This window comes from Panulirus ornatus, chromosome 20 (assembly GCF_036320965.1).
Source record: "Panulirus ornatus isolate Po-2019 chromosome 20, ASM3632096v1, whole genome shotgun sequence".
Classification (NCBI taxonomy): Eukaryota; Metazoa; Arthropoda; class Malacostraca; order Decapoda; family Palinuridae; genus Panulirus; species Panulirus ornatus.
The window spans coordinates 13,569,308-13,590,360 of NC_092243.1; the positions used below are offsets into that span (position 1 = coordinate 13,569,308).

Consider the following 21,053-nt stretch of genomic DNA (forward strand, 5'->3'; position numbering starts at 1 on the left):
ACAGACTTGTATAACACGTATTTTCAGGTGATACATCGCGTGGACAGACTTGTATAACACGTATTTTCAGGTGATACACCGTGTGGACAGACTTGTATAACACGTATTTTCAGGTGATACACCCTGTGGACAGACTTGTATAACATGTATTTTCAGATGATACACCGTGTGGACAGACTTGTATAACATGTATTTTCAGGTGTTACACCGTGTGGACAGACTTGTATAACATGTATTTTCAGGTGATACACCGTGTGGACAGACTTGTATAACATGTATTTTCAGGTGATACACCGTGTGGACAGACTTGTATAACATGTATTTTCAGGTGATACACCGTGTGGACAGACTTGTATAACATGTATTTTCAGATGTTACACCGTGTGGACAGACTTGTATAATATGTATTTTCAGGTGATACATCGTGTGGACAGACTTGTATAACATGTATTTTCAGGTGATACATCGTGTGGACAGACTTGTATAACACGTATTTTCAGGTGATACACCGTGTGGACAGACTTGTATAACATGTATTTTCAGGTGATACACCGTGTGGACAGACTTGTATAACATGTATTTTCAGGTGATACACCGTGTGGACAGACTTGTATAACATGTATTTTCAGGTGATACACCGTGTGGACAGACTTGTATAACATGTATTTTCAGGTGATACACCGTGTGGACAGACTTGTATAACATGTATTTTCAGGTGATACATCGTGTGGACAGACTTGTATAACATGTATTTTCATCCCTTAGACCAGTTTGTTTCCAACCTAAGGGAGGCTTTCTGCTATTTCAAGAGAGCGAGGGGTATTTACATATTGATGAGCGGTGATGTTCCAGCTCAGACAGATTCTAAATCATCAGGAAGACTGAAGAGCCAAGATTAAGTTGGAAGTTAAATGTCTCACAGTGTTCTGGTATTCGATAGCGACGGCACAGCTTCCTACCCAGACTTATGTGACCTGGTGTTTCGCCACCTGTCATGTGACCTGGTGCTCCGCCACCTCTTATGTGACCTGGTGTTCCACCACCTCTTATGTGACCTGGTGTTCCACCACCTCTTATGTGACCTGGTGTTCCACCACCTCTTATGTGACCTGGTGTTCCACCATCTCTTATGTGACCTAGTGTTCCACCACCTCTTATGTGACCTGGTGTTCCACCACCTCTTATGTGACCTGGTGTTCCACCACCTCTTATGCGACCTAGTGTTCCACCACCTCTTATGTGACCTAGTGTTCCGCTTCTTCATATGTGACCTAGTGTTTCGCCACCTCTAATGTGACATATTGTTGCCTAAGCAATACATAATTCAAAAACCCATTTATCTTTTTTTCTATTTTTGACGAGATTTTAGATATTGGTATCTAAAGATTGTCCCGACCTGAGGACGTGGCCAGCTTCCTGAGAGCTGCAGGAACCTCATAAGGATAGAAGGACTCATGAGGCGAGACGGTCAGTTACGTTTCGATCTAAATGTACGTTATCATATTACATCATGTAACAATACACAAGAAGACATTATTGACTGTAATTGAATAAGAGTTTTTCTGTTATATTGCAAATGACTACATTATCTGGTATCAAAGAACGTCTATGTCAAAGGGATGAAAGAACCTCTTTGTAATTTATCCTAAATCAACCACTGTCGAGGTAGTAAAGGGAAACCCCAAAAACCTAAAATTTAGGTTGTAGTTTGATCACGTCTCCCTAAAGCGACCCTAAATCAACCACTGTCGAGGTAGTAAAGGGAAACTCCCAAAACCCTAAAATTTAGGGTTGTAAGTTTGATCACGTCTCCCTAAATCGACTGGAAGAAGACTTTAAAGAAACAGGTGTCTGGCAAATACGCCTTACATCGCATAGGTACAAAGAAAAGCCATTGTGTAATAGGTTAGGTAAGTAAGATATGGTAAATAAGCCTATGTAAAAGTAGACCTTGAAAATTAGAGGGGGGTCTGAGGCACAACCCCCCCTAACTCCAAGATTTTGTAATCCCCACAGCGGTGGCCTCCATAAACGGCATATTCTCACCGTGAGCAAGTTTAAAACACTTTGCTGGGGAAAATATCAATCTCCTCTGCAAATTTGGCCAACTTTATACGAGAGATTTTCATCCCTCGGCCCGAGACTTAAGCAAGACTTAAGGAAAGTCTGGGAAAGTCTCATGAAAAGAGAGGCGTGTGTTTAGGGAGAGGAGTGAGGGTTGGTGTGTGTGTGTGTGTGTGTGTGTGTGTGTTCTATGAAACCCTGGTCACTTACTGCGAGACATGGCCCTTATCAGTGTACTCCAGTTCAGATCTGACAAGAAATAGTTACGTTTTTCGTTTCAGTACTTCGAAGTATCAGTTAGAAAAACGATCACTGTCTCAATGCGAAATTCAATGACTGACTTCGTAACACGGTGCAAATTACTGTACTTTCTTCGACTATTTCCTGGCGCTACCTCGCTAACGCAGGGGGTGGCGATGCTGTTTCCTATGGAGTGTTGTGCCGCCGAGATGAACGAAGGCTCAAATAAAAATATCTACATGTGTATATATGTATATGTATGTGCATGTATATGTGTATGTATGCATGTATATAGATAAGTATATGTAAGTCTATGTGCGTATATGTGTATGTTAGTGGATGTGTATTTCTTCGCATGTTTCCTGGCGCTACCGCGCTGAAGTGGGTATGGCGATCAAATATGAGTATATATATATATATATATATATATATATATATATATATATATATATATATATATATATATATATATATATATATATATATATTCCTATGAGTCCACGGGGAAAATGAAACACATTTTTCATTTTCCCCGTGACTCATAGGAATATACTTGATCACGCGCAAAATTGTGATCCTTTCCAATATATATATATATATATATATATATATATATATATATATATATATATATATATATATATATATATATATATTCCTTTTTAAGGCAAGCACAATATTTCTTGCCAACCTTGACCTCAAAAAGACCCCCACCTTCCAAGTTCACGGCTCAGCGCTTAACCGTCCATTTTTGGCAAATGAGCGAGACCTGATTCCCCACACGCAACACCTCAGAATCCTTTCACGTCTCTTGATATAAGACTTTTCCTATCTGATATTCAGTATTTATTAGATGTCGTCAGAGAAGCAGAGGAACATAAAGAAAATAAAGACTTTTCTATTAGAATTGTGGTTCTTTGCTTATTCACATAATTCGAACTGTGCTTCAAGTACTGATATAGAGCTAATGCGCTCTGAGCAGAGCATCGAGCACAGACAGAGAATGTACGTCTTTGATTTAGCGTAATTTAAATACAAATTTAATGCGTCCCTTTTCCTGTATAATGATAAAAGATTATTTCTTCATTTGCTAAGACGTATATATATATCTACGAATTCTGCGGGAAATCTTGATACGAAACCTGGAAGAGGTTATTCAGTATAAACATTGAAGGCAAAAAAAAACCCTATCAAAATGAGAATGGAAGACTCATGCAAGAGAAAGTGGGGAACACTTACATTACTAGTGGCTGTGGGTCTGTACATGGGTCTCGTAGCATCCTAAGAGTTGTTCCGTCACCTCGAAGCTGCTCCTTCATAAGCCACTCGAGGGGTCACAGTTAGCTGGTCTGGACTCGCACTTGGCCCCATCGCTATGGACCCACAGTTCATCTACAGTTCACAGAGTCTGTCGCTAAGGATTCACAGCTCATTCACAGTTCAGGGAGTCAGGAACAGTTTCTACGAGAACACGAAGTGTCACTGATCATTCATGCATGCATTTGAGTGTCATCTATCTTAATATGAGTTCCGTCTTTTCTTTTTTCTATATCTTAGCTTCTGTCATGAGTGTTAGAAACATTTCACTGCACTCCAGGTCACTCAGATGACCTGCTTTTCACAATCGAAGATGATGATCGTGTCTCACTCTCTCCTCAGGTTCCTGCAAAGATGAGAGATCATAAATTACTCTACAACTCACACACAAAAAGAATCGAAAAACAACATAAGATATCTGACCAAACTACTGAACAATATCCTGGTGGCCACAACGAAATGAAACGCGGACATCCATCCAAGCGCTCTCGTACAAATTCAGATCTTCAGGGATAAGGAGATCACATGTCTGTGTCCCTGAATATATGGATTTTGACAAAATCACTCGGATCTTCGTGTCTTCAATATCCTTGTGGCTACCAGCATGATCCTGAATCCTGTTTTCTTTTGTGATGTATTTGCACTTAATGAGAAATAGCAGTCAGAGGGAGACACGTGTCGCAGATGAACGTAAATACATGCTTGGAGTGGGGAGTGTGTGAGTATAGGTAATGTGTGTGTGTGTGTGTGTGTGTGTGTGTGTGTGTGTGTGTGTGATTACTCTTTGTGTTACGGGGAGTGCCTTTAAACTCGTGTTGCCCCGTATATCAGCCTTGTATGTATGAATATTTATTCATTTATATTCATCTATCATACTACGTCGCTGTCTCCCTCGTTAGCGAGGTAGCGCAAGGAAACAGACGAAAGAATGGCTCAACCCACCCACATACACATGTAAATACATACACGTCCACACACGCAAATATACATACCTATACATTTCAACGTATACATATATATATATATATATATATATATATATATATATATATATATATATATATATATATATATATATATATATATATATATATATATATACATATACACACATGTACATAATTCGTGCTTGCTGCCTTTATTCATTCCCGTCGCCATCCGCCACACATGAAATGATGACCGCCACTTCTCCCCGCTCGCGCTCGAGGTAGCGCTAGGAAAAGACAACAAAGGCCATATTCGTTCACACTCAGTCTCTAGCTGTCATGTACAATGCACCGAAACCACAGCTCCCTTTGCACATCCAGGCCCCACAAAACTTTCCATGGTTTACCTCAGACGCTTTGCATGCCCTGGTTCAATCCATTGACAACATGTCGACACCGTTATACCACATCGTTCGAATTCACGCTCTTCATTGCACGTCTTTCACCCTCCTGCATGTTCAGGCCCCGATCGCTCAAAATCTTTTCCATTCCATCCTTCCACCTCCAGTTTGGTCTCCCACTTCTCCTCGTTCCCCCCACCTTTGACACATACATCCTCTTTGTCAATCTTTCCTCACTCATTCTCTCCATGTGACCAAACCATTTCAATACACCCTTTTCTGCTCTCTCAGCCACACTCTCTTTATTACCACACATTTATCTTACCATTTCATTACTTACTCGATCAAACCACCTCACACCACATATTGTCCTCAAGCATCTCATTTCCAACACATCCACCCTCTTCCGCACAACTCTATCTATAGCCCACGCCTCGCAACCGTATAACATTGTTGGAACCACTATTCCTTCAAACTTACGCATTATTCCGAGATAATGTTCTCGCCTTCCACACATTTTTCAACGCTCCCAGAACTTTCGCCCCCTTCTCCACCCTGTGACTCACTTCTGTTTCCATGGTTCTATCCGCTGCCAAATCCACTCCCAGATATCTAAAACACTTAACTTCCTCCAGTTTTTCTCCATTCAAACTTACCTTCCAATTGACTTGTCCCTCTCCCCTACTGTACCTAATAACCTTGCTCTTATTCACATTTACTCTCAGCTTTCTTCTTTCACATTCTTTACCAAACTCAGTCACCAGCTTCTGCAGTTCTCACCCGAATCAGTCACCAGCGATGTATAATCAGCGAACAACTGACTCACTTCCCGAGCTCTCTCATGCACAACAGACTGCATACTTGCCCCTCTCTCCAAAACTCTTGCATTCACCTCTCTAACAACTCCAACCATAAAAAAATCAAATAACCATGGAGACTTCACCCACCCCTGCTGCAAACCTACATTCACTGAGAACCAATCACTTTCCTCTATTCTTACTGGTACACATGCCTTACGTCCTCGATATATATATATATATATATATATATATATATATATATATATATATATATATATATATATATATGCACTTTCGTGTAATGATCATATTGTCAGGGGAGATACAAGAATAAGATAGAAGACGTGCAACATTCAGTTACTATACAAAGAAGAGACGGGACTGAGACACCATTGGTAAATAAGTATTTCCTATTGGTGGCGTTCGGGTTGGTGGTGTTCGGGTCTGGCATCATGCATGTCATCAAATCTTATGACGTGGACAGGAAAGGGAAATGTTTACAAATTTTGCCCACGACAAAGCCATCCAGTTTGTATAGACCTTCACTGAAATTCCTGCTACAGTTGTTTTTGTCTTAGAAAAGAGAAGATTCGATGATATTTCTCCTGGTCAAGGACCTTGACCGAAAGAAATAGTGAATGGTTGGTAAGTGGTTACTTAATAATTAACAAGAGGTTAGCAGTAAGAGCTAATGAATGATTAGCAGGCGGTTAGCAGGTAGTGAATTGTTGAGGAGCGGTTAGTGAATTGTTAGTTGATGGTTCGTGGATAGTTGGGTAGTGGGTCAGTGCATGGATGATGTAGATTAGTGGAGAGAGAGAGAGAGAGAGAGAGAGAGAGAGAGAGAGAGAGAGAGAGAGAGAGAGAGAGAGAGAGAGAGAGAGAGAGAGAGAGAGAGAGAGAGAGAGAGAGAAGAGCAAGATAACCCAGATAATTATCTCGTAAACCCTCAGCGGCTGAAAAAATGTGTACTGATAACTCACTGAAACCCACCGTCACATATACCCACACACCCACACTCATACACAAACACACACACACACACACACACACACACCTTCACATACACCCACACACCTACCTTTATACACACATACACCCACCCTCACACCCAACCTCACATATACACACATCAAACCTTACATAGACACACACACACGCACACACACCCTGACACACACACACACACACACACACACACATACACACACACACATACACACACACACACACACACAGACACACGCACATACACCCTCACATACACACACACACACCCACGCATACTGGTACAGTGGGAGAGAGACCTGGGGACACTGGCAAATTCAAATGGGAAATTCCTATATGAAACTTTAGAGAGAGGAATATACGCTGCTAGGGAGAGGGATAATCAAGTATAAATATTATTATAGATAATATCATATATGAATATATATATATATATATATATATATATATATATATATATATATATATATATATATATATATATATATATATATATATATACATATATATATATATATATATATATATATATGTATATATATATATATATATATATATATATATATATATATATATATATATATATATATATATATATATATATATATACATATGTTGGAAAGGATCACAATTTTGCCCGTGATCAAGATATTCCTATGAGTCCACGGGGAAAATGAAACACGAAAACTTTCCAAGTGCACTTTCGTGTAATAATCACAACATCAGGGGAGACACAAGAGAGAAATATAACAGTCAGTTGATATGATGATGTGATTATTACACGAAAGTGCACTTGGGAACTTTTCGTGTTTCATTTTCCCCGTGGACTCATAGGAATATATATATATATATATATATATATATATATATATATATATATATATATATATATATATATATATATATATATATATATATATATTTATTTAATTATATGGTCTAGTAGCTGGGAGGCTTAAAGTAGTGCAGAGCAATCAGGAGCAGGTCATGTTAGCATAAAAACGGATATTCTTCCATAACACCAGAAACATGGTTGTCGACGGATCAACACTGCAGGACTTCACAATGAAATGGGTTGTCTCTAAATTCAGAGTGTTTTGTGAGGCAGGAGGATGAAAGATGCAGATCTTGGATGGTGAAAGAGCATATTCTAGCCAAATGGGAAAGGATGCAGAAGGAAGTAATTGCTACCGAAGTCTTCCAGTCTATGGCGGGTCATATATATCACATTTACATTAGCGTAGTCCACCTTTATGCCTCGAGGAGATACAATTAGTTACATGTCTTTACGCAGCATCTTGATGCTGCACGTTCTAAAGGTAGCGTCTGTAGGTCCTCTGGAACCAGTCTTCCAGGCATGTAATAATATCCCTCTTGTTTATGGGTGAAGACGTAAACTCGGACAAGTTTTTCTTCGGCTAAATTCAGAAAGACATAATGTAACTGGTACGAGTGGTGTCCACAGTTCACAACAGCAGGACTAGCTCCCTGCCTTCCGAGGCTACAGTCTTCCGGTCCTCACTCTTGCATCCCTGTGGTTCTGTGACCAGGGCTGATCGCTGAGGCAGTAGGTTAAAGCCTGTTTCGATCGATCCGGGTGTACAACACACCTCGCGGTAGTGTGGGATGTGAGCCTAAGCCGTTGATGAAAGACTAGATAACATCATTCAGTGCTCACGACTTCCTCTTCCCTGAGCAACATCTCTCGGATGTAACATCCTTTGTTCTGAACAACGTGTGATTATGTTGATATGACTTCTCTTCCCGGTAAGAGTATTCGAGGAGGAATATCTTTTTGTTCTTCTAGTTCTTATATGTCTGTGCTCGCTCGTGGCATGCTGTTGCCTCACTGGATACTCCTTACATTAACATTGTCAAGTCCAGGTGCAGAATTCTACTATACACAGACACTGTCCTGTGAAGGGACTGATAAGTTATATACGCTGTAAAGTAATGGTAGTGAACATGACCACACATTAGTGAACAGAGACTCCAGCTGTGGGGCAATGGAAGGATACGTTTTAAAAGAAAGGTTCTACACTTCTACCAAAATTCCTAAATACTTTCTCTTGTCTCTTCTCTTAACCTTTTATAATCCTCTCTATATTCCAATTAAGGCCCGGCCTTGATGTGGACTTTTGTACGTGACTGGAGCCTCCAACGTAAAAAAAGAAGAGAAAGCAAATACCCTCATGCCATACCACAACCTTCATCTCCCGACTAAGAAATATTGTGTGGCGGGGACAAAGACGAGGTGCTTCGGTAGGTAGAAGAGCTGCCAGCGACGTGATTAAACAACGTCCTAGAATTTCACGTTCTGCAGTCGCAAGACCCGGGAGACATCCGTTGATGTATTATGTGTACCCACTGTGCCTCCGGATGAATGATTAATTTCAATTAGAGGAAGGTGACCATTCCAGTAATATATATATATATATATATATATATATATATACAAATGAATGTGTAACATATATTCCCACTTTTGATGTTTTAGATTCCCTCCTAGAAATGATGGGATCACAGACTGAAGGCTTCTCAGACAGAGGTATTATACAGTTGATAAGATTTTGAGCTGAAAATTCAGCTTTCACTTGTGATGGTATATATTATGGACAGGGTTTAGGACAGGCTATGGGAAATCTATTTATCTTGTGTACTAAGTGACATATGTACGGAGTGCTTCGAAACTAGATCATTGAGGACTGTTAGAGATAGTAATTAAGCACAGTGTTTAGGACAGGCCATGAGAAATCCGTTATCTTGTGTGATAAGTAAAATATATATGGAATACTTTGAAGCTAGATTATGGTTTAGATACGTTAATGATGTATTTTGTGTCTGGTTTATCAAATCTAACATTGATGAGTATTGAATTTGGTGATTGATTTAGCTGCAACAATCATATTAGTTGGCATTACAGAAAGTAATATTTTCCCACCTTTTCTGGATGGTGAAATTGTTAGATATCAAAACATGAGTGCATAGGAAACCAACAAGTATACTTGATAAGTCCATCACTATTCAAACCATCACAAAAAATGTAAAGTGATTGGTATTCATATCCATGTGCCTCAGGAGTTACAAGGTCATGCATCCAGAATTTGTAGACCAAGAGCTCAGTGGTATAATAAATTTGGGCAAAAAACTTTATTACCCAACGGACATATTGAGTGAACGCCATGACGTATCAAGGAAGAACATCTCAAACTGTTCCGTAGATTAGACAGGGAGATAATAGAGGGAAACACTTAGTTCTTCCATATAATTAGAGTTATTTTTTCGGATACTGTGACAACTCAGTAAAAAAAATTAAGATAGCTTTTTCATACAATTATACCATAAAAACCAGCCTAATGAAGAACAGCCCTAATGACATGCCTGGAAGTGCACGTAAGGTTAAATGTAGAGACTGTAAAATGCATTACATGAGTCAAACGGGTGACACAGCTTAAACAATAGAGCTAACCAGCATAAACATAGCGTTAGGAGTGGTTAAGAAAATGGTACCTTGCTTTAGATTAAGCTAAGGAGGATCATCACATTAATTTGGAACACTGCTTTCCACATTGTTGAAGTTAGATCTATTTTGAAGAGAGAAAGATTTTGCATATGTACAACTTATGGTAGAAACAAAAAAACAGGTCTTCTGGCCACGTTCACTGTGATCCAGTAATATCAGATTCGCTATGTAAAAGGGTTTTGCCCAGTTGATCTGATGCGTCAATCATATATGTAAAAGGTTTCTCCTGCGCAGTTGACCTGATATAACCTAACTTGTCGATCATGCTTGAATAATGCCACACTGACCCGAGTGTCTCTGTATATATATTACTTGTTACCTGAACTTTCCCTCAGTTTGCTTAAAGATGTGAGAAACGGAAGAGTAGTTAAACATTCATCTCTCCTGAGGTTTTATATATTCTTTCTTTTCCTCCTTTTTTGTGATACGTGTTCGTCATTTCCCGCGTGTGCAAAGTAGCGCAAAAAACAGATGACAGAGCTTCGAAGAAAAAATCCTCACTTAGCTTCTTGCTCTGTTCTTTCTTGTAGAAAGTAATACAAAGAAAGGAGGATTTCCATCTACCCACTCCCGCTTCTCTTAGTTGACTTATTCGACACTCAGGGAATACGTAGGTGGTATTCTTTCTCCCATATCCACAGGGATATATATATATATATATATATATATATATATATATATATATATATATATATATATATATATATATATATATATATATAACAAATTTTTTCTTTCTTTCATAGATATTCTCCATTTCCCGAGGTAGAGAGGGAGCGTTAAGAACAGAGGACTGAGCCTTAGAGGGAATATCCTCACTTGGCTCCCTTCTCTGTTCCTTCTTCTGGAAAATTTTAAAAAGAGGAGTGGAGGATTTCCAGCCTCCACTCTCTCCTTTTTAGTCGCCTCTTACGACGAGCAGGGAATACGTGGGAAGTATTCTTTCTCCCCTATTCCCAGGGGTGATTGTATATATATATATATATATATAACATACAAACCTCCAACAGCCAGGATCGAACCCGAGACCCCTGTGCAAGAGGCGATAGCTCTACCGCTAAGCTATGATCGCCCCTTATAGGAAAATGACTATTCGAATACTATGTACTCGAATACTCGATCATAGCCTAGCGGTAGCGCTCCCGCCTGTTGTACAGGGGTCCCGGGTTCGATCCTAGCTGTTGGAGGTTTGTATGTTCTATGAAGGTGCGCGTTCATATGCTTTTTGTTCGTATTCATATACCTCCGCGCTAAACTGTTAGGTTCGGTAAAATGCGATCTGCTGGCTGTGTGAGCCTGATGGGAAATGATCGATGTAGACCCCATTGCTCACCAACGTGAGGCGAAAGGTATTCGAGTACACAGTATTCGAATAGTCATTTCCCTATTAGGGGTGATCATAGCCTAGCGGTAGCGCTCCCGCCTGTTGCACAGGGGTCCCGGGTTCGATCCTGGCTGTTGGAGGTTTGTATGTTCTATGAAGGTGCACGTTCATATGCACTTTGTTCATATATATATATATATATATATATATATATATACATAAACCAACCAGATATGGAATCAAGATTTAGGCAGCAAGTGATGCAGTGAGCAGTTATATACGCAGTGCAGATATATTCTAGTCGCAGAGGTGAATCAGTGAAACGTGAAGTTGTTTCACAACTTACAGAGGCCGCTGAATGTAAGAAACATTACCTCTGACAACTTTTACAGAGGAACTGAGAGCTCGTGACTCGACCATAGTTGGAACAGCAGGGAAATATTGTCTGGTTATATCAACAAAGACGGTGAACCTATAATGAAGAACTGGATATTCAACTCCTTGAAGGATCCCACAATGAAAACTTTCTCGTTTTATAATGCCCAGTTGTTGGTAAGACAGCTGTGTTGCTTATCACTATATGCATGATTCTATTGCTTACAGTGAGTTGCAGGATAAGAGACTCAAGGTTATTCAATTGCACAGTTCTGCTAGAGGCCGTGTAGACAACTTTAACAAATTTGTGGCTTCTTGTTCCTCAAAACGTCACACCAGAAGGTGATCTCTACCAGTGTTCGGCAATAGTGTAAACATCTTAGCGTATAAATTGTGTGGTTAATGGCTAAGCCAGACTACTGCAGATATGCAGACTTCAAACATCGGTTATTTCTAAGTTAACTGGGAATATGACTGACTGAGCCTGTATCAAAATCGAGACTTGATTTACCACGAGCTTCTAATGCTAGACGATTCAGTTACATTGCCAGAGTTCAGGAAAATGTTCATGCTCCTCAAGAACAAATAAAGCCGTAACAAAGACCATACACATGACAAGCCACTTTAGTTGCTCAAGATCTTAGTGGATGAAGGTAAAGCACCAGGGAAGTGGAGAAGGGCAATTGTTATAACTATGAACAGTCAAAGAGACGGAGAGGTTTGCTCCAACCACAGACCAATCCTTTTGACGAAGGTCGTCTTTATTTACCTGTGTATATCATGGAAAAGCAAATGGGTGAGTACTTACAAAGTATCAACTACTAAGCGAGATACAATATGGTTTTCGGGAAAGAGAATCTTGTGCCAAGAGCTTTCCAGATTTTTATTGATAGAGTCAGCTGGGTTTCACACAAAATGTGAGCTTAGGTACAGCTTGTATATTTGGACTGCCAGAAAGCATCTGGCACTGCACCACAAATAGGCCATTCAAGAAGCTGGAGTTACAGGCAGTAATAAGGGAAGATCCATTCGACTAAGGTTAAATTTTCTTAGAGGAAGGGAATAAAAAGATGCATGTTAGAGGAGCCTACTCAATATGTCATGGGATCACCAGTGGCGTGATGCAGGGTTCAGTCCTAGGACCATTTCCCTTTCCGCTAAGTAAGGGATTCGCTAGGAGGATAGGACTCATCCCTGAACGACGTTATGGATGTTGCTAAGGCCTTGAAGGACGTAAAGAGTAAGGATGATAGCATCAGCTTATCAGGGGACCTAAACCAATTCTAAAGTTATTGTGTAACACGATTGATGAAAGTCAACAGACTTACGTAAGTGTAGTGAAGATGGGACACAGCGAAAGTAGGTCTGTATACGAGTATCATGTAGCAAGATATAAGCTACAGGAATTCGTGTGTAACCGAAGTCGATACTGTACCTAATGCATCGCCAGAGCCTCCACCTTGGGAGACTTGCAATGGAGACAAGCTGTCTGTTGGCCAATGCCTGGGTAACATTCAGGTACATGGAAAAGGACTGTTCATCATCCTGCACCAAGCCAAAACCAGAATATGTTTCTCAAGTTTATTCACAGAATTTAAAATGAATTAATGGATTAATAGAGAGGATCCAGAGGAAGACAACAAAGAGAGCTGAATTGCAGTGATTGGTTAGAATCCATAAGATATGTTCACCATGAACGGTAGAAGAGCATGGGGTGTCTCTTTAAGCTTTGGAACCAGTTTGACGACGTGAACAGTTATTCGAGACATGCAAATACAGAACAACTAGAGTCCACAACATGAAATCAAGCAAAAAACACGTCAGAAAAAATGTAAAAAAAATTAGGTGCATAAGTGTTGTGAATGAATGAAACAAACTCAATAATGAGAGTGTGAACGCACACACAGCATACAGAACTTTAAAACGTTCTAAGGTTATCAATAGAATTCAAGAGATGGGCCTAAAACTAGTGTGGAACTCCCTTCCCATACCACAAAAATAGGTTAATTACACACACACACACACACACACACACACACACACACATTGCATCATATCACATCAACAGAGACAAACAAACAGCAAAACAAAATCATTTTTTCCCTCTGCAGGATGAAGGTGGGCAAACCCTAAGAGCGTTGTTGGTACACATGTCTTACACAGCTGTAAATTCCTTGCTGCCACACCAAACCCCATTATTATTTGTTTTTCCAGAGTTCGCGAGATCTCAAGGTTCTCCAGTCAGCGAAAACATTCTTTCCCAATTCCAATATAAGGATGAAAATATCTGGGGGGGAAAGAAATAGAATAATTTTCCATATTTTTTTTCTGCACCGTAGCGGCAATTTCTGTATACGGGAATGGGGAATGAAATGGGCTCAGATTCTTATCGTCATCAATATCATTTTTGGTAGCTTTATAAACTGCATGAATGATTTCGTCGTCCCCTAGACCCAAAAATGTTACGAATAGACGAGATTTTTCAGTGTCTTAACCTCTGACATTTACAGGAACAATTTCATATCACCTCAATCATTATCCTGAGCATCGTACGTAGCTGTTTCAAGTAACCTGTGTCATTATCCTGAGCACCGAACGTAGGTTACATCTGGCTACACCTTCCCAAACTTTCCACTCTTAGTTTTCTTCTTCTTCGCACACAGAGTTTCCCCCACTGTCAGTGAATCTGGGCAATGTTCGTATTTTACCACACGAAAAACATTTATATTGTTAAATCTCCCCGGTGTAAATCTCCTCTCCCTACCATGCACACACGCACACACACACACACACACACACACAGACACACACACACACGTGCTATAAACCCTTATCTCTGAAATTCTTTTATTGCTTTTACAGCATCACTGGCTAACGCACCTGCAACAGAGGAGGAAAACATAGATTCATGCTTTTTCAGATTTTGTGTCTGTGTGTGTGTATCTTTTTTCTAATTGCGTATGTATCTATCTGATTTAATACTTTTTCATCTATTCATTTATCTATGTATCTATCTATAGTCTTCCTTTATCTTTCCTTTTATCTCTATCTTTCCTGATTTGTGTATGCTTCCCCATATAGCGAGGTAGCGCCAGGAACAGACGATGTGTGGCCTCTTTGCTAACATCCACTTTCTAAAGTGCCATGTATAATAAAGTGAAATCAGAGTCCCCATCCATAGCCAGGTCTTACAGACCTTTGTATGGTTTCTCCTGACCTCATCATATGCCCTGGTTCAATCCATATACTGCAAGGGTGCCCCTGTATATCGCGTCAATCCAGTTCGCTCTATCTAGCGCACGCCTCACACCCTCCTGCATATTAAGGCCCTAGCCTCTCAAAAAATATTTTCACTCCATCTTACGTTCTCCACTTAGGTCTTCTCCCTCAACCTGTTCCTTTAACTTATGATAAGAATACCCTCTTAGATCAGCTTCTCCGATCTCATCCTCTCCGTAATGTCCAAACCATTTCAACACAACCTTTTCATCTTTTTCAACCGCACTCTCTGCTACTAACACACTTCTCTCTGACCCTCGCATTCCTTACTCGATTAATCTCCAGTCACTAGAAAATGCTTTTGATATATATATTCTTTCTTTCTTTTAAACTATTCGCCATTTCCCGCGTTAGCGAGGTAGCGTTAAGAACAGAGGACTGGGCCTTTGTGGAATATCCTCACCTGGCCCCCCTCTGTTCCTCCTTTTGGAAAATTAAAAAAAAACGAGAGGGGAGGATTTCCAGCCCCCGGCTCCCTCCCCTTTTAGTCGCCTTCTACGACACGCAGGGAATACGTGGGAAGTATTCTTAATCCCCTATCCCCAGGGATAATATATATATATATATATATATATATATATATATATTTTTTTTTTTTTTTTGCTTTGTCGCTGTCTCCCGCGTTTGCGAGGTAGCGCAAGGAAACAGACGAAAGAAATGGCCCAACCCACCCCCACACACATGTATATACATACACGTCCACCCACACAAATATACATACCTACACAGCTTTCTATGGTTTACCCCAGACGCTTCACATGCCCTGATTCAATCCACTGACAGCACGTCAACCCCGGTATACCACATCGATCCAATTCACTCTATTCCTTGCCCTCCTTTCACTCTCCTGCATGTTCAGGCCCCGATCACACAAAATCTTTTTCACTCCATCTTTCCACCTCCAATTTGGTCTCCCACTTCTCCTCGTTCCCTCCACCTCCGACACATATATCCTCTTGGTCAATCTTTCCTCACTCATTCTCTCCATGTGCCTAAACCATTTCAAAACACCCTCTTCTGCTCTCTCAACCACGCTCTTTTTATTTCCACTCATCTCTCTTACCCTTACGTTACTTACTCGATCAAACCACCTCACACCACACATGTCTCAAACAAAATCTCATTTCCAGCACATCCACCCTCCTGCGACATCTTATCCATATACATATGGGGAGCAAGTGGTTAGAAGCAGTGAAAGTTTTTTATCGAGGATGTAAGATGTGTACGTGTAGGAAGAGAGGTAAAGTGATTGGTTTCTCAGTGATGTAGGTTTGCGGCAGGGGTGTGTGATGTCTCCTGGTTGTTAATTTGTTTATGGATGGGGTTGTAAAGGAGGTAAATGCAAAGAGTCCTGGAAAGAGGGGCAAGTATGAAGTCTGTTGGGGATGAGAGAGCTTGGGAAGTGAGGGTCAATTGTTGTTCGATGATGATACAGCGCTGGTGGCTGATTCATGTGAGAACTGCAGAAGCTGGTGGACTGAGTTTGGTAAAGGGTGTGAAGTAGTAGTAGTAGTAGTAGTAGTAGTAGTAGTAGTAGTAGTAGTAGTAGTAGTAGTAGTAGTAGTAGTAGTAGTAGTAGTAGTAGTAGTAGTAGTAGTAGTAGTAGTAGTAGTAGTAGTAGTAGTAGTAGTAGTAGTAGTAGTAGTAGTAGTAGTAGTAGTAGTAGTAGTAGTAGTAGTAGTAGTAGTAGTAGTAGTAGTAGTAGTAGTAGTAGTAGTAGTAGTAGTAGTAGTAGTAGTAGTAGTAGTAGTAGTAGTAGTAGTAGTAGTAGTAGTAGTAGTAGTAGTAGTAGTAGTAGTAGTAGTAGTAGTAGTAGTAGTAGTAGTAGTAGTAGTAGTAGTAGTAGTAGTAGTAGTAGTAGTAGTAGTAGTAGTAGTAGTAGTAGTAGTAGTAGTAGTAGTAGTAGTAGTAGTAGTAGTAGTAGTAGTAGTAGTAGTAGTAGTAGTAGTAGTAGTAGTAGTAGTAGTAGTAGTAGTAGTAGTAGTAGTAGTAGTAGTAGTAGTAGTAGTAGTAGTAGTAGTAGTAGTAGTAGTAGTAGTAGTAGTAGTAGTAGTAGTAGTAGTAGTAGTAGTAGTAGTAGTAGTAGTAGTAGTAGTAGTAGTAGTAGTAGTAGTAGTAGTAGTAGTAGTAGTAGTAGTAGTAGTAGTAGTAGTAGTAGTAGTAGTAGTAGTAGTAGTAGTAGTAGTAGTAGTAGTAGTAGTAGTAGTAGTAGTAGTAGTAGTAGTAGTAGTAGTAGTAGTAGTAGTAGTAGTAGTAGTAGTAGTAGTAGTAGTAGTAGTAGTAGTAGTAGTAGTAGTAGTAGTAGTAGTAGTAGTAGTAGTAGTAGTAGTAGTAGTAGTAGTAGTAGTAGTAGTAGTAGTAGTAGTAGTAGTAGTAGTAGTAGTAGTAGTAGTAGTAGTAGTAGTAGTAGTAGTAGTAGTAGTAGTAGTAGTAGTAGTAGTAGTAGTAGTAGTAGTAGTAGTAGTAGTAGTAGTAGTAGTAGTAGTAGTAGTAGTAGTAGTAGTAGTAGTAGTAGTAGTAGTAGTAGTAGTAGTAGTAGTAGTAGTAGTAGTAGTAGTAGTAGTAGTAGTAGTAGTAGTAGTAGTAGTAGTAGTAGTAGTAGTAGTAGTAGTAGTAGTAGTAGTAGTAGTAGTAGTAGTAGTAGTAGTAGTAGTAGTAGTAGTAGTAGTAGTAGTAGTAGTAGTAGTAGTAGTAGTAGTAGTAGTAGTAGTAGTAGTAGTAGTAGTAGTAGTAGTAGTAGTAGTAGTAGTAGTAGTAGTAGTAGTAGTAGTAGTAGTAGTAGTAGTAGTAGTAGTAGTAGTAGTAGTAGTAGTAGTAGTAGTAGTAGTAGTAGTAGTAGTAGTAGTAGTAGTAGTAGTAGTAGTAGTAGTAGTAGTAGTAGTAGTAGTAGTAGTAGTAGTAGTAGTAGTAGTAGTAGTAGTAGTAGTAGTAGTAGTAGTAGTAGTAGTAGTAGTAGTAGTAGTAGTAGTAGTAGTAGTAGTAGTAGTAGTAGTAGTAGTAGTAGTAGTAGTAGTAGTAGTAGTAGTAGTAGTAGTAGTAGTAGTAGTAGTAGTAGTAGTAGTAGTAGTAGTAGTAGTAGTAGTAGTAGTAGTAGTAGTAGTAGTAGTAGTAGTAGTAGTAGTAGTAGTAGTAGTAGTAGTAGTAGTAGTAGTAGTAGTAGTAGTAGTAGTAGTAGTAGTAGTAGTAGTAGTAGTAGTAGTAGTAGTAGTAGTAGTAGTAGTAGTAGTAGTAGTAGTAGTAGTAGTAGTAGTAGTAGTAGTAGTAGTAGTAGTAGTAGTAGTAGTAGTAGTAGTAGTAGTAGTAGTAGTAGTAGTAGTAGTAGTAGTAGTAGTAGTAGTAGTAGTAGTAGTAGTAGTAGTAGTAGTAGTAGTAGTAGTAGTAGTAGTAGTAGTAGTAGTAGTAGTAGTAGTAGTAGTAGTAGTAGTAGTAGTAGTAGTAGTAGTAGTAGTAGTAGTAGTAGTAGTAGTAGTAGTAGTAGTAGTAGTAGTAGTAGTAGTAGTAGTAGTAGTAGTAGTAGTAGTAGTAGTAGTAGTAGTAGTAGTAGTAGTAGTAGTAGTAGTAGTAGTAGTAGTAGTAGTAGTAGTAGTAGTAGTAGTAGTAGTAGTAGTAGTAGTAGTAGTAGTAGTAGTAGTAGTAGTAGTAGTAGTAGTAGTAGTAGTAGTAGTAGTAGTAGTAGTAGTAGTAGTAGTAGTAGTAGTAGTAGTAGTAGTAGTAGTAGTAGTAGTAGTAGTAGTAGTAGTAGTAGTAGTAGTAGTAGTAGTAGTAGTAGTAGTAGTAGTAGTAGTAGTAGTAGTAGTAGTAGTAGTAGTAGTAGTAGTAGTAGTAGTAGTAGTAGTAGTAGTAGTAGTAGTAGTAGTAGTAGTAGTAGTAGTAGTAGTAGTAGTAGTAGTAGTAGTAGTAGTAGTAGTAGTAGTAGTAGTAGTAGTAGTAGTAGTAGTAGTAGTAGTAGTAGTAGTAGTAGTAGTAGTAGTAGTAGTAGTAGTAGTAGTAGTAGTAGTAGTAGTAGTAGTAGTAGTAGTAGTAGTAGTAGTAGTAGTAGTAGTAGTAGTAGTAGTAGTAGTAGTAGTAGTAGTAGTAGTAGTAGTAGTAGTAGTAGTAGTAGTAGTAGTAGTAGTAGTAGTAGTAGTAGTAGTAGTAGTAGTAGTAGTAGTAGTAGTAGTAGTAGTAGTAGTAGTAGTAGTAGTAGTAGTTGGTAGTAGTAGTAGTAGTAGTAGTAGTAGTAGTAGTAGTAGTAGTAGTAGTAGTAGTAGAGGTAATATTCTAGAAGTAAAAGTAGTAGCAACAGAAGATATAACACTGCTAACAGAATGAGGAGCAAGGCACAAATGTGTACATGATAATCAACCCTGAATTAACATCAGTACTCGAGACGTGAGATGGACCAGCATACGAAAGAACTTAATGCACCTCTTAACCAGTGAGTCCTAATCCGTCAGAATTAGTGCTAAGTCTGCTCTGTCCTTTTTTTTTTCCTGTATCGCCTTTTATCGACAATCTTTTTCTTTTTTTGGGACTTTTGGTTTTACAATAGCACTCGCCGTTATCCTGGTATGGCGTAATGCTCAGGGGAGGGAAGGAGAGAGAGAGAGAGAGAGAGATAGAGAGAGAGAGAGAGAGAGAGAGAGAGAGAGAGAGAGACAGAATTCCTAGAGATATGCATTACGTATCTATGACGCTTCCTTAGAATGTTTAGATAAGGTATCAAAGACCTTGCTCGTCTTGGCCACCCTGAACAATGCCGTGATCTCAAACAAAAGAACTTCACTAATGCACACGAAAATTCCAGACTGGAAGGGACATCCTTACACAAATACACTTGAATTCGAAGCATCCTTGTGATGGATTTCCACTAGATTCCTTCGGTAAAGCAGGAAGTCATACACATGACTCGCGTTTCTAGACCAAGGAGTCTATCTTTATAAAATGATTTTCCTTTCTTTTAAGGGCTAGATAAAACCTCTTGACGTCACTCTAGTACTACCTCACCCTAACAAAAGTACGAAGGGAGAAAAATAAATCGTAAAACTCCCCGACATAACGCTAACCACTTACTTCAAATGCACCACACCACCACACTTTCCGGGAGACAAAGGCTAACCAAAGCAGGAACGGTGGCGGTATAATCATTACCCCAGAGCACAGGTGTCTGGCGCGTAATGTCTTACAAACAAAGCAACTGTTTTGGCTAGAAGAAGCGCCCCCGCGCGCACGAAGTCATGGTCAATGACCTTACGTGGTACCAGCAGTGTACTTTGTGTCAGCCCGGGGTAGTGTGTAGCATTTACCTTACATGACGCACATTCAAAACAGCGGTTAAAGCCCGAGACAACCATTGTTCCGTATCATTAAGCTGATTATCCAGGCGGGATCCGAACTGCTATACACCGTATCTTAATTCCTTGTGCTGAGACCGAGAATGTAATCAAAGCCAGAGTCGAGAATCTGTTTTGAGCCCTGAATTTGCGTATATATATATACATATATATATATATATATATATATATATATATATATATATATATATATATATATATATATATGTATATATTATCATTCTTATACTTTGTCGCTGTCTCCCGCGTTAGCGAGGTAGCGCAAGACCCAACCCACCCACATACACATGTATATACATACACGTCCACACACGCACATATAGATACCTATACATTTCAACGTATACATATATAAATATATACATAGATACATATATACATACACAGACATATACATATATACACAAGTATATAATTCATACTTGCTGCCTTTATTCATTCCCGTCGCCATCCCACCACACAT

The 21,053-nt window shown here is 39.3% G+C and overlaps 1 protein-coding gene across 5 annotated transcripts in view; it reads right to left on the minus strand.

Annotated features, from left to right (window-relative positions):
- Positions 1-21,053, minus strand: part of LOC139755939 (uncharacterized) — a 245,492-nt gene that overhangs the window by 188,374 nt on the left and 36,065 nt on the right. For all 5 annotated transcript variants that reach the window (XM_071674720.1, XM_071674716.1, XM_071674719.1 and 2 more), the window contains exon 2: positions 3,544-3,967. The gene's annotated coding sequence lies outside the window, so the exon portion shown is untranslated. The remainder of the gene's footprint in view (positions 1-3,543; positions 3,968-21,053) is intronic.